The sequence below is a fragment of the Sus scrofa genome, chromosome 6 (assembly GCF_054392235.1).
Source record: "Sus scrofa isolate SSC_HxYL_T2T_F1_AM1 chromosome 6, Sscrofa_HxYL_maternal_Yorkshire_Landrace_v2.0, whole genome shotgun sequence".
NCBI lineage: Eukaryota > Metazoa > Chordata > Mammalia > Artiodactyla > Suidae > Sus > Sus scrofa.
In genome coordinates, this window is record NC_139388.1 from 89,151,533 (window position 1) to 89,165,817 (window position 14,285).

The 14,285-nt window shown below is 49.5% G+C and overlaps 1 long non-coding RNA gene across 1 annotated transcript; it reads left to right on the forward strand.

Annotated features, from left to right (window-relative positions):
- Positions 1–128: 128 nt before the first annotated feature.
- LOC102165025 (uncharacterized) lies at positions 129–10,053 on the forward strand. The gene is made up of 2 exons (XR_298616.4): positions 129–216; positions 8,455–10,053. It is a non-coding gene; the product is annotated as an uncharacterized LOC102165025 (long non-coding RNA).
- Positions 10,054–14,285: the final 4,232 nt, after the last annotated feature.

Consider the following 14,285-nt stretch of genomic DNA (forward strand, 5'->3'; position numbering starts at 1 on the left):
AGAATCTCTGGTGGAAGGAAGGGGCCAGGCCCATGAACTTTCTGTAGCCACCCCTCAAGTTGCAGATATTTTTGACACTTTCCTCCGGGTCTCCCGCGGGGCAGAAAAAAGGGTGGGGAGAGTGAGTCATAGACTCCAGCCCGCTGCTAAGGGATTCATCCGGGGCGAGGCCCGGGGTCCTGTGACTGGGAGCTGGTTCTGAAAGGCCAGGGTCAGGTGAGTTGGACCCTGGTTCAGCCGCCACCTCACTCTGTTACCTCAGACAACTCTGAACTTATCTGGGTCTCAGTTTGTCCTTCCGCAAAATAGGAGTAGTCATGTCTGCCTCGTGTTCTAGAGTGCTTGTTAAGGATTCATGCATGAATGGGAATATGTGTGTCTTATCGATTATAAAAGGTTGCTGGCTGGATATCGAGATGACAAATTAACAGGTTAGCAAAGGAACCTCATTTAGGTATTCTGGAGCAACTGTGTAAGGCAGATACTGTCCTCGGTTTGCAGAAGTGAAAACGGAAAACTCCATGACTTACCCTGAGTCACCCAGAGGATATGAAACGACCTTGGGACTCAAACCTGTATCTTTTGGCTTCCATTCATGTATTTCTCCCTTCTGGGACTGGTGTCTCCTGAAAAAGACTTCCCTCCCCAACATCGTAGCATTCCAGGGAGGGTCTTGAAGATGCCTGGCCAGTCTCCCATCTCTCTGGCTACCATAGACTTAGGCACAGTCCACCCCCCAGCTATTGTTAATCACCAAGGTTCCTGGGAAAAGTGATCCTAGGGGTGCACATGAGCTGTTTCTGGGGTCCTCAGAAGCAGGAAGTGAGCCAGGGATGAAAGAGATGACAGATGGGTCAGCTAAGGCAGAATCCCAAACAAAGGGAGTTCCCTTTGTGGCTTAGTGATTAACGAACCTGACTAGGATCCATGAGGATGAAGGTTCAATCCTTAGCTTCACTTAGTGGGTTAAGGATCCGGTGTTGTCATGAGCTGTGGTGTAGGCCGCAGATGCAGCTTGGATCCCGTGTTGCTGTGGCTATGGCTGTGGCAGTGGCTGCAGCTCGGATTTGACCCATAGCCTGGGAACTTCCATATGCCACGGGTGCGGCCCTAAAAAGAAAAAAAAAGAAAAAAAAAAAAAAATCCCGAACAAGGACACAGAGCGCCAAGATGGGCATCTCCATGCCAGGACTTAAGTCCAGGTCTCTGCTCTCAGAACAGGGCTCTTTTCACTGTAAGATTGTTTTTCTCAGAAGGGCTGTGCTGCCTTGGCTATAATTCCTAGTCTTTCCCTCTCTAGAAAGGAAGGAAGCCAAAAAAGGAGTGGGAAGGGAAGTAGTCTAAGACTTTAGAAGGGCAAAAACCACCAAGTGGGTGGTGCCGACAAAGCCCCAGTGCCCGCTGAGTCAGTGACCTCCAGGCTCAAATTGGGACATGTGGTCTGACAACCAGTGACTATTTTATTTTGGCCACACCCATGGCATGTAGAAGTTCCTTGGCCAAGGGATTGAACCCACGCCACAGCAGCAACCCAAGCTGCTGCAATGACAATGCTGGGTCCCTAACCCAATGCGCCACAAGAGAACTCCCAACCAATGGCTATTTAAATCCTTACACTGGCCATCGGGTGTAGGAGACAGCAGGTGCTGTGCAGAGGTCAAAATCCGGGCAGACTGACCTAAGATTGAATCCATGCTCCACCACTTTCTCGCTTTAGGCCTCATCCGCCTTTTCTCTAAAGCAGGGATAACAAGAAGTTTGCTTGTGGTGCAGCAGGTTAAGAACCCGGTGTTGTCACTGCAGTGGCTTAGGTTGCTTCTGTGGTGCAGGTTCAGTCCCTGACCCGAGAACTGCCACGTGCCATGGAAGCAGCCAAAAAAAAATTAAAATAAAAAAATAAAATGGGGACAACAGAGCAGTTGTGAGGATTCAGTGAGTTAGTTGTGGAATTAATGAGTCATGTGTGTAAAGTGCTGATAGCTATTTATTCATTCATGGATTTATCCATTCAATAAAAAATTATTACACATCGACCATGGGTAAGGCAACCTGCCAGGGCTGCAGCTACGTTGGTGAGCAAACCAGACTCAGAGACCCTCATGGAGCTTACAGTTTGGTTGAGGAAGCAAGTTGTTAAATGATCAGACAAATGAAAATATAGTTAGAAACTGTAGGAATTCCTGTCGTGGCGCAGTGGAAACAAATCCGACTAGGAACCATGAGGTTGCAGGTTCGATCCTGGCCTCGCTCAGTGGGTTAAAGGTCCAGCATTGCCGTGAGCTGTGGTGTAGGTCGCAGACACAGCTCGGATCTGGCGTTGCTGTGGCTCTGGCATAGGCCGGTGGCTACAGCTCCTATTAGACCTAGCGTGGGAACCTCCATATGCCGCGGGTGCGGCCCTAACAGGACAAAAAGACAAAAAAAGAAAAGAAAAGGAAAAACTGTGATAAGGAACCAGAAGGCAAAGTACAATGTGTATATGAAAGTGAATGTCAGGGAGTGGGGCGAGGTCAGTGAAGGCTTCCTGGTGGTGGTAGGAGAAGCGTGGCAGGCCAAGAGAAAGAGTGTGGAAGGCATCTAGGCCAACAGGGATAGTGGCATTGGGGAAGGAGGGTGGAGCTCAGGCCCAGGGTCCAAACAAATAAGGTGTTGCAGGGGCGGGAACCTGGCTTTGAAAGTGGGGCTGTTCTCCAAGGGTCTCTGTTTTTTTCTGACAGTCCCTGAAAGAACACAAGCTTTGAGGCCAACCTCCCTGGCTTTGAACCTTGGTTCTAGGATCTGGCCTTGAATTGTGTGACCTTGAGCAGTCACAAACCTCTCTGTGCCTCAGCTACTCTTCTGAGAAATGGGGATGGGGTAGAAGGGCACAAGGTGAGGCGAGGGGTGAGAATTCAATGTGGAAATGTATATAAAACATTCTGGCACACAGAAGTCATTCCTTCAATGATGCTTGATCTCCACAGCATGGAAGGAGGTGAGCCTGAGGAACAGATCAAGCAGATGCATTTGGGAAAGAGCTGATGCAAGTGTCTGTACACTGGGCAAGTTGTCCTCTGACTGTAATTGTCATAGAAGACTTTGGAGGAGTTCCCTTGTGGTGCAGTGGGTTAAGGATTTGGTATAGTCACTGCAATGGCTCAGATCACTGCTGTGGTGTGGGTTCGATCCCTGGGCCAGGAACTTCCACATGCTGAGGGTTCATGGCCAAAAAAAAAAAAAGACTTTGGAGCCAGGCAGGCCCAGGTTCATATCACAGCTATCCCCCTTCTTAGCATATGACCTTGGGCAGGTGACTTCACCTCTGAGCTTCAGTTTCCCTATATGTAAACTGGGGATCACAATTGCTTCTATTTCCCAGAGCCATGCAAATTAAATGAGATAATAAATGTGAAGCAGTTAGCACGGTGATTGGCACATGGTGGCAGTTGTTGAATGTTAACTTTAACAATTATTATTTTTATTGATATCGGCAGTTACTACCTGTACCAGAGAAGATTCTGGGGTTTTGCTTGAAGGTTGTCTGGCAACAGAAGCCTTCGTTTCTCCTTCTAGGCAATGGAGATAGAGGAGTTGCTTCAGAGGGGGTGATGCTGTGCATCTTAATAGTAATTAATAAGCACTAACACTGAGCATTTATTATGTGCCAGCCATGTGCTAAGTGCTTTATATGCACTAGCTCATAAATCCTCATAGCAGTCCTAGAAATTAGGTCCTGCTATTATCATCATGTTACAAATGAGATAAGGGAAGCACAGAGAGGTTAAGTGACTTGCCAAAGGCCAGCCAGTTAGGAAGCAGCATAGCTGGAATTTAAGCCCAACCTTGGAGCTTGAGAGGGCTTGCTGCTCTTGAGGGGCAAGCCCTCCCCCTGCTACCCTAAGAGCTATCACCTGGAACAAAGAAATAATTCACTGCCTGCAAATTCCAGGTTCTGAAGGCCAAGCCCCATTCTTCTCCCTCCAGTTCTAAAAAATAACCCCTGCCTGTTCCCTGTCCCCTGGGGCTGATAAGATCAGGGAAGGGGACTTCTCCCTCTGCAAGGGGAAGCAAAAAGGCATTTAGAGTCACCAGAACTGGGTTTGAGTCCCAACTTTGCCACTTAATGGTTCTGTCTTAGCCAAGTCACACCTTCTCTCTGAGCCTCAGTTTCCTTATCCATAAAATATGGATGCTAATAGCCCTGCCTACAGGGCTGTTGTGAGGAGCAGAAAAAACAAGTCCTGCGTAAACTATAAAGTGCCATCAGCGCAAGGCTTCCTCTCCTTGTTGCTATGGGGATGGCAAGCACTCCAGGAAAGCAGCTGACGCCAGTATAGCATATAGCAGGCAAATTGCTATCTCTGAAAACAGTCCTGGATTCGAGTCCCCTATCTGCCTTTTGTGTCTGTGTGATCTTGAGTAAATCTGAGCCTCAGTTTTCTCATCTATGAAATGGAGTGAATCATACTGATCTTGTAGGGCTGGAGAAAAAACACAATGAAAGAATGTATAAAAAGCGGTGAGCCAATGCCTGGTACAGAGCTGGCAGAGCACAGGCAGCTGAGGGATTCGAAGCAGAGGGACCAAGGAGAATTCCCCCCACTCCCCCCCTTCCCTGCCCCCCCACCCCATCCCTCCGCACCACCGAGATCTGAGGACAGGAGGGTGGAGGGCACTGTGCTCGGAGCCAGAATGGTCTCCAGCCACTGCCCTGCCTCTGGCATCCTTGCTGTGTCCACTGCATCTCTCTCTCTCCCTCTCTCCTTCTCGTCAAACAAGTTCTTCTCCACTGAGCAGTCCCAGGGGGCCCCCAAACCTCGGTTCCAGCCAAGCTTGCAGGCTTTCCCCGCCTCCACATCCTGAATCCACAGCCTTTGCATTTGCCATTCCTTCCACCTGGAATGCTCTCTCCTCCCGGAGCGACTTTGATGGGGAAGAGGGGGGTGCTGGAGGGGAAGGATCTGGAATGATGCTCCCCCACCTCCTCATTCCCCTTTCCTGCATCCCCCACACTGTAAGCCTGACCTCCCCCTCCCAGCGTGGGGGATGAGGCAGCGCTGGGAGGGGGAGGAGAAGGGGGAGGACTCAGTGAAGGGCCCTCTGTGGGGTTTTTCACCTGCTCAGAAGAGGCAGACGGAAATGAAAGCTCTAGAAAAAAAAAAAAAAAAAAAAAAAAAGCATGCCGCTCTGCTCCCAAGGCCCCAGCTCGATGAAGCCTCCCTGCCTTCCCACTGTGCCATCTTCTCTCCCTCCCCCTCCTCCTGCAGGCAGGTGCCACACAGTCAAGGAACATGGGTGGGCGGCAGGCCAGAAAGACTTGAGTTCAAATCCCATTCCTGCCACTTACCCAGTGAGTGGCCTTAGCAAGCTGTTTGGCCTGCTTACACCTCATTTCTTTGTAAAAGGACATAGCCATCCCTGCTTCTCAGGCTGCTGTGAGGACTAGGTGAGATCCCGGATGAAAGTGCCCGGCACAGCCAAAGCACTTAGCAATGGAGATCACAACGAGAGCAAAACATTCAGGGCCCACGCGTGCCTGGCACGGCTCTCAGCACCTTGCATATTAAATTGACTCTTTAATTCCTAGTGAAATCGATACCACTGCTACCCCCATTTTGCAGACGAGGACACTGAGGCACAGATTTTCTAACTTGCCCAAGGCCACACAGCCAGGGAGAGGCAGGGCTTATCTCTGTTCTTACTCACCGTACTATGGTACTGCCAATGATAGCTGTCATGGCTATTTGCTTTTATCCGGACTGACTCCATGCCCTCAGTAAATACATGTTATTCTCTTTTCTCCCACCTTCAAAACCCTGCCTGAATTTTCCCTCCTTTGGGACATTTCCCAGTCTATTCATTTAACAAGTGTCTATTGCCGATGACACTGGCCAGGCCTATGGAGGGCACTGGGGACCCCGGATCAATCCACCCACTTTATGCCCTCAAATGGCCCCCAGTCTGGTGAAGGAGAAGACACACACGTTAAAAATTACAGTAAAGGAATTCCCGTGGTGGCTCAGCAGTAACAAACCGGACTCGCATCCATGAGGATGCAGGTTCAATCCCTGGCCTCGATCAGTGGGTTAAGGAGCCGGTGTTGCTGTGAGTTGTGGTGAAGATCACAGATGCGGCTCAGATCTGGTGTTGCTGTGGCTGTGGCGTAGGCCTGCGGCTACAGCTCCAATTAGACCCCTAGCCTGGGAACCTCCGTATGCCGCGGGTGCAGTTCTAAAAAGACAAAAAAATATATATATATATATATATACATACACATATAATAAAAGGAGACACCAATTACAGCAGGAGCTGTGAGCGCTCAGAAGCGTAGAACTTAACTGGAGGATTGGGGCAAGCTCACAGAAGAGGGACATTTGAGTTGGGTCTTGAAGGGTGAGTAGGAGTTCCTCAGACAGACTTATGAAGTGGAGACATAGAATATGATGTATAGAGCAGAGCCAACAAAGGAGACTGAATAAATACAGGCTAGAGAGTAACATGCTGGGATCAGTTCTGTGCCAGGTCTTTTACTGGGCACTACAGATATGGAGGTGGAAAAATGTAAACTTGGCCCTCAGGGAGCTTACAGACTTAGTGTCAGGGGATAGAAAGCAGCAAGTAAAGCAAAAATAGCAATGTTAAAGAGCAATTCAGAGGGGCTTTGGGATGACCGAAAAAGAGACCTAATCTTGTCGGGGGGGTCAGTGAAGGCTTTCTGGAGGTGTAGTTGTCATGGAGGAGTAGTTGTCATGGAGGAGTAATTGTGATGTCTAGGTTGAGGTTTAAAGATTGGAGCCAGATTATGTCACCTACCACTCCCCCGCCCATATGTAAATTCAACATAAAAACAAAACTAACTGTAAGAGAAGGGCAAGGGACTCCAGTAGACTTCTGATTTTCCCCACAAACACTATTTAAAAATTTCTTTGTCTCATATATATATATATATATATATATATATATATATTTTTTTTTTTTTTTTTTTTTTTTTTTTTTTTTTTGCTTTTTAAGGCTGCATCTACAGCACATGGAAGTTCCCAGGCTAGGAGTCTAATCAGAGCTGCAACTGCCAGCCTACACCACAGCCGTAGCAACACGGGACCATTAACCCAATGGGCAAGGCCAGGGATCGAACCTACATCCTCATGGAGACTAATCGGGTTCATAACCCACTGAGTCGCAACGGGAACGCCCCAAAATATTTCTTAGAAGTCATGTTTGGGTGTTCCCGTCATGGCTCAGCGGTAATGAACCCAACAAGTATCTACGAGGTTTCAGGTTCGATCCCTGGCCTCACTCCCTGCGTTAAGGATCTGGTGTGGCTGTGAGCTGTGGGGTAGGTCGAAGGCGCAGCTCAGATCTGGCATTACTCCCATTCGACCCCTAGCCTGGGAACTTCCATGTTCCATGGGGGTGGCCCTAAAAAGCAATAAATAAATAAATAAATAAATAAAAGTCATGTTTGCGTGCCTGCACTTTGCTGGTGTCCTAAATACATGTTTGCTCTGCTCATGGGGTAATCTGACAGGGTGACAGGCCAGAGGGTGAGAGTTGCTGAAGAAGGGTGTTGCAGGCAGGGGGAGGGGGGGTTCACAGGAGTACAAAGGCCCAGAGGCAAGAGAAAAGATGACATGTTGGGGGAAATGGGAAATCCTTTGCTGAGAGCATGCAAATGGGAAAAGGTAGAGACGGAGGATTGGACTGGATTCCCGAGGGTGCTGGGGAGGCCCGTAAGATCACTGTGAATAGACCTTTTTAGGGTTCGAATTCATTCAAGACACACCACAGTCATACCAGCTATGTTCCAGCACTGACCCAGGTGCCAGGGCCGCCAGGGATAATTAAGGGTTCTGCAGACAGAGCAAGACACTGCGGGGACCTTGAGTGCCACCCCCTCGGAGGGGTCTGAGTGGATAGAGGCCTGGAGCATGAGCGTGTATGGCTTTCACAAAAAAGAAAGCCAAGCCCTGGGCTGGACAGTGAAGCAGGGAGCTGGGAGAGGGCGCTCATGGAATTTGCAGGGTCCTTGCCGGGGAGATACTGGTAATTCCTAAGACAGAAGCATGAAGGAATGAAAGCGGGAGTAGAGGCAGCGGGTTAGGGGTGAAAACTCCTGATCCTATAACCTCCCTAGAAGGTGGCCAAGTGGGCAGAGGGGCAGAGGCCCGGCCAACCTCTTCAGCCACAGCCCCCCCCATGCTGTCTGAGCCCTGCTGAGCCCTGCAGCTTGTCTCCTCCTGGCTCCAGAAGTCAGACCAAACCCTGAAGGAGAACAGAGGCGGGTGAGGAGGGGGCGGGCGGGAAGCAAGCCCAGGCCTCTCACCCCAGCAGGGCCTTGCTTCCCAGCGGCTGGAGCCAACCCCGCTGAGGAGCCAGAGGTTACAGGGAAGGATTAAGGAGCTGGTTGCTTTTTTACCCAAACTGTGGCTGCATTTCTCTCTCTTTCTCTCTCTCTCTCTTTTTTTTTTTTTAAAGAAAAATGTTCCTGTACACGCACCCGGAGGCTTTTGCAGGAGGCGGCTGTTGGAGAACCGGGAAAACAAGCCAAGAAACAAGAGAGAGGAAAAAGACCACGCCTCGCTTGGCAGATTCCTAATGGCCCAGGAGACCTGAGGCTTTACAGTGGGAGGCCGGTGGGGGCTGGCTTGGGTGGGAGGGAAGGGCAGGCCGAAGGACAGCCACTTGCTGGCCAGTGACCTTGGGTGGGATGCTGCCTGCTTCCCTCTGATGAGAATGGGGAGACGGGGCGGGGGGGGGGGGGTGCAGGGCTGGCCTTCTGAGGTCACAGGAAGGCCCCTTCCAGCCTGAAACGCGATCTCGGGATGTGGGGCCTGCCAACCTGCAGCGACCCTGGGCCAGCAGAGATGAAAGGCTGCCTGTCCCCAGCTTCCGGACCCCCGAGGCCCCTGTGCCTCCGACTTGAAGGGCAGCAAAGCTGCTGCAGCTGGCTGAAGCCAGTGGCTGGGTGCCCCTCCCCCCCTTCCCTGAACCTGATGTCATCCAACCCTCCCTTCCCTGTTTTTCGGAGGACGCTCCAGCCCAGAGAGGTCTGGTGACCTGCCCGAGGTCACACAGCAAGTTGGAGGCTGAGCCAGGACTCACCACAAAGTCTTTGGACTCTAAATCCAGACCTCATTCCCTTTCCCAGAAACTTGGCTGCCTGGGGGCTTACCCTGGGGAGTTGGAGAGACCCAGGGTTAAGGAGGACAGTTGGGAGCTGTGTCTGTTTGAAGTCACGACTTAATGTTGATTAAAGTGCTTTTTTTTTTTTTTTTTTTTTTGCTTTTTTAAAAAAAAAAACAAAAAGAACGTTCCCAGCCCCTGCCATGAGCCTGGACTTGCTCTGCTGGCAGGGGAAGGAATGCAGCTCTGGCCGCCACAGCTGCTGGTGGCCAGCTGCGGCCTCAGCTCCTGCTGCTCCCACCCCAGCAGGCAAGGGGACAAAGGCCTCCTCTCAGCCTGTCCCCTCCAGCCCCCTGGATCAGTGGGGGCAGAGCAACAACCACGAGGCTCTGTCACTGACCAGCTAAGTCACTGTTTCTCTCTGGGCCTTAGCGCCCTTTCAGGAAAATGGGGGCAGAGTATCTGCCTGATCTCTTTTTCAGCACTGTTTGGAGGTTCCAAAGAGGTAAAATTACAGAAATACAGGAGTTCCCCTTGCGGCTCAGCGGTAACAAACCATGAGGAGGCAGGTTCAATCCCTGGCCCTGCTCAGTGGGTTAAGGATCTGGTGTTGCTGTGGCCGTGGTGTAGGCCAGAAGTTGTAGCTCTGATTTGAGCCCTAGCCTGGGAACTTCCATATGCCTTGGGTGCAGCCCTAAAAAAACAAAAAAATTACAGAAATACAAACCTTTCAGCACCTCCTTCTGCCTGAGGGTCGACCTACTCAGAGACCCCTCCACCTTAAATGGCCCTCTCCCCCCTCCTGCTTCACCTGGCCAGCCTCAGCTCACTCAGCTCAGCTCAGCAGGACCATCCCTTGCTCTGGGGAGCCCCCCCTCACTTTCAACTTCCAGACTGTGCTGCTCCTTCAAAGTGTTTATCACTGTTGTAATTAAATAATTAATTGTGTAATTGGTTCTGTCTCCCCACTAGAATGTGAACTCTGCAATAATAATAGCTGACCTAAAATGCTTACCCAGTGCCAGAGACTTTCCATAGATAAACTCGTTGAATCTCTGTGGCAGGTACTGTTCATTTTCCCATTTTACAGATGAGGAAACTGAGACAGCGAGAGATTCGGTAACTCACCTGAAGTCAAGCCAAGTTGGAGGCTGAGCCAGGACTCAGCATAAAGAAGTCGCTGAACCAGGATTCAGATCCAGACCCCAAGCTGGAATCATTACCTCACTGATAAGACAGGTTCTGCTTGTTCCTTGTCCATCCCAGCTTCCAGAACATCTGGCCTATAATAAGTGCTCGTAAATATTGGGTGAATGAGGGCACAAACAGGTGATGGATACACTGAGTATCTGCAGAAGACCAAAGCACCATCCCGGAGTGCGTTTCGCAGGTGCCATGTGTGGAGCTGAGCCATGGTGAGGGGAGGGGGAGCGCAATACAGTGTTAAAGATGGATTCTTGGGCTTCTTTCTGGAACATACAAGCCAAAGCCTGGGACATCATCTTTGATTCCTCCCTCCACTTCATCTGCCAGAGCCATTCAGTCCCCAGGCTCTGCTTCACGTCTCCCAGCGCTCCCTCCTTTCTCCATCCTTCAACCCCCATCTTTTTCTTGGATTTTCGTGCAGGTTTCTCTGTCTCTAATTTCTCCTCCTTTAAAGTGAGCCTCTAAAAACAGAAAGCTAATTGTGGGTGCCATCCCTCTTTACCCCTTCCCTCACTAATGAACCTTCCATGGCTCCCCATTGCTCTTTGGATAAAGCCCAAACTCTTCACCAAGTTTTCTACTACTGGACCCCTGCCTCCACCCCTCCAATCTCACCTCCTACTTCTCTCTTCCACATGTCCTTTGCCTAAGCCACTCCATGAGTAGATGTTAAGATCATGCAAGCAGACAGTCCCGGGTTCAAGTCTGAATTTTGCCACTTACCAGATGTGGAAGTTTGTAGATAAATCAATTTCCTTCTCTAAGCCTCAGTTACCACATCTGGGAAAATGGGCATCATTGTCATACTTCTTCTTAGAATCATTGTAGGGATTAAATGAATCCATACGGTGCTGAGCACAGCACCTGACGCTCCCAAGTTCCTGTAATTCTTATACTGTCCTTTGCTACAAAGAGCATTTCTTACTGTCAGTCTTACTACTCCTTATGACCCAGCTCATATGTCACCTCTTGGAGGAAATTTTTCTTGATGTTCACACTCTGTTCCCCAAGTGAAATCAGTCTCACTTTCCAGACTCACTTGCACTTTGCACCTCTATACAGCACTTGTAATGGTGTCCTTGCGCTCTTTCCCCCATTACCCCGAGAATTCCCAGGGAGAGCCGGAACAATACCTTCTTAACTGTAACCCAGTGCCTGGCATGCAGCAGGTGCTCAAAAATGTTGGTAGAAGTGGGAGTTCCTGTTGTGGCTCAGTGGTAACAAACCCGACTAGTATCCATGAGGGTTTGGGTTCAAACCTTGTCCTCGTGCAGTGGGTTAAGGATCCAGCATTGCCCTGAGCTGTGGTGTGGGTCACAGATGCATCTTGGATCCTGCGTTGCTGTGGCTGTGGTATAGGCTTGCAGCTACAGCCCCGATTCGACCCCTAGCCTGGGAGCCTCCATATGCCATGTATGCCATGAGTTAGGCCCTTAAAAAAAAAAAAAAAAAAAAAAGTTGGTAGAAGTGAATAGAGGCGCCACTTTCAGTGCCTTTCTTGAGCCCCTTGCAGGAAGGAGGCCTGAGTGATGCTGGGACCTAGTTGCCCCAGTCCCATTCCAGCTCTGGCGCAGGGTATGTTGGTACGTGTGTGTTGGGAGGGGCAGTGGGTGGAAGAAACTCCTGACTTCTGGGCTCTTTCTTCCCAGCTGGGACTCATCCTGGAGGGAGAGAGAAGGTGAGAGGAGGTCCAGGTGCTGAGCAGGGGTGAGGTGGGGCTGTAACAGCAGCTGGGGCGTGGGTGGGTAGGAGCTGGCAGACTCCAGCTCCTCCAAGACCAGGGCTGAGGCTGGCAGGACAGGACCTCACAGCCCAAGTCCCCGCCTGCCATGCCCCACCTCATCCTGGCACCTGGATTAAGTGACTTTTCAGGTTATAAAACTACATCTTGATTTGCAAGGAAGCAGAATCCAAGCCTGGCCTTGTCTGGTTGCTGAACAGGGAGAAAGGGGAGTGTTTCCTTCTCTTCTCCTTTCTGCGTAGGCAACCCCTTGCAATCCTGGGCACATCCAAGAAGGTAATACTCTTTGCAAACCCAGGCTAAGGTCACATTATCCCCGATTGTTGCTTCAATTGCTGCTCCTGCCACTCCCCTTATGTGACACCCTTTGCTCCCTGCCTAGTGCCCTCAGGATAAAGTCCCAACTCCTAACCCAACCCTTAAAGCCCTGGGCCATCTGGCCCCTGCCTCCTCTTGGACTTTCACTTCCCTCTCTCACTGCTTCCTCAACTTCTGGCCTTTTCTCGGCTCTTCCAGAACAAGACTGTCTCTTCCTCCCTCTGGGCCTTCACACATACTGTTTGCTCTGTCTTGAATGCTTTTTTCTCATCCCCTGATAATTTTGTTTTATGTAGAGTGCTTTTGATGCCCAAGAATTTTTCACCTATCCCAAGATCATGAACATAATCCCATATGTTTTCTTCTAGAAGTTTATAGTGTTAGCTTTCACAGTTTAGGTCCATGATTCATCTTGGATTAATTTTTGTGCATTGTCAGGGAGGGGTTGAGACTCATTCTCTCTCAAATTCCTACCTATTCTTGACAGTTCAGCTTATCCCTCACCTCCTTGGAGAAGCCCTCCTTGATTGTTCCCAGACTGGATCAGTTCTTCCCACCCCACAGCCCATAGCACCCTCTACTTTATTGTAGAACTTGTCACAATTGTCATTAAACAATGATTTGTAGGAGTTCCTGTCGTGGCTCAGTGGTTAACAAGTGCGACTAGGAACCATGAGATTGCGGGTTCAATCCCTGGCCTCAATCAGTGGGTTAAGGATCTGGCATTGCCATGAGTTGTAGTGTAGATCGCAGACGTGGGTCAGATCCCACGTTGCCGTGGCTGTGGTGTAGGCTGGCATCTGTAGCTCCGATTAGACCCCTAGCCTGGAAACCTCCACATGCCTCGGGTGCGGCCCTAGAAAAGACAAAAAGACAAAAAAAAACCACAATGATTTGTGTAATTTGTTGTTTAACACCTCATCTTGTACATTGCAGCTCTCTAAGCTCAAAGCTTGTGACCGTCTCTTAAGAAACTTTGTACTAAGATATACATTAAAGGGGTTCCATTGTGGCTCAATGTAATCTTCCTAAGGATGTGTTTTCAATCTCTGGCCTGGTTCCACTGGTCAAGGATCCACTGTTGCTGCATCCTGTGGTGTAGATCACAGATGTGGCTCAGATCCAGTGTTGCTATGACTGTGGTGTAGGCCTGCAGCTACAGCTCAGATTTAACTCCTAGCTTGGGAACTTCCATATGCTGAAGGTGCTGCCATAAAAAGAAAAAAAAAGTATATATATATATATATATATATATATATATATATATTCAATATGCTGTGGGTGCAGCCATTAAAAATTAAAAAAATAAAATATACATTCAGAAAACTGAACATATCAAAATATACAACTTGTGGGAGTTCCCTTGTGGCACAGCAGGTTAAGGGTTCAGTGTTGTCAATGCAATGGCTCAGGTCACTGCTATGGTGGGGATTTGATCCCTGGCCCAGGAATTTCCATGTGCCACGGGCATGGCCAAAAAAAAAAAAAAAAAAAAAATTCAGGAGTTCCCACTGTGGTGCAGTGGGTTAAGAATTCAACCTTGGCAGCTTGGGTTGCTGTGGAGGCACAGGTTTAATCCACAGCCCAGTGCAATAGGTTAAAGAATCTGGCATTGCCACAGTTGCAGTGTAGGTCACAGCTGTAGCTCAGATTCAGGCTCTGGCCCAGGAACTTCCATATGCTGCAAGGTGAGGCCATTAAGATAGATAGATAGATAAATAGATAGATAGATAGATAGATAGACAGACAGACAGACACACACACACACACATATACACAACTTGATGAATTTTCCCAAACTGAACACTCCTGTAACTGGTACCCAGATCAAGATGTAGACCATTATAGGAGTTCCTGCTGTGGTGCAATGGACTGGTGGTGTCTCTGGAGCGATGGAACGCAGGTTTGATCCCTGGCC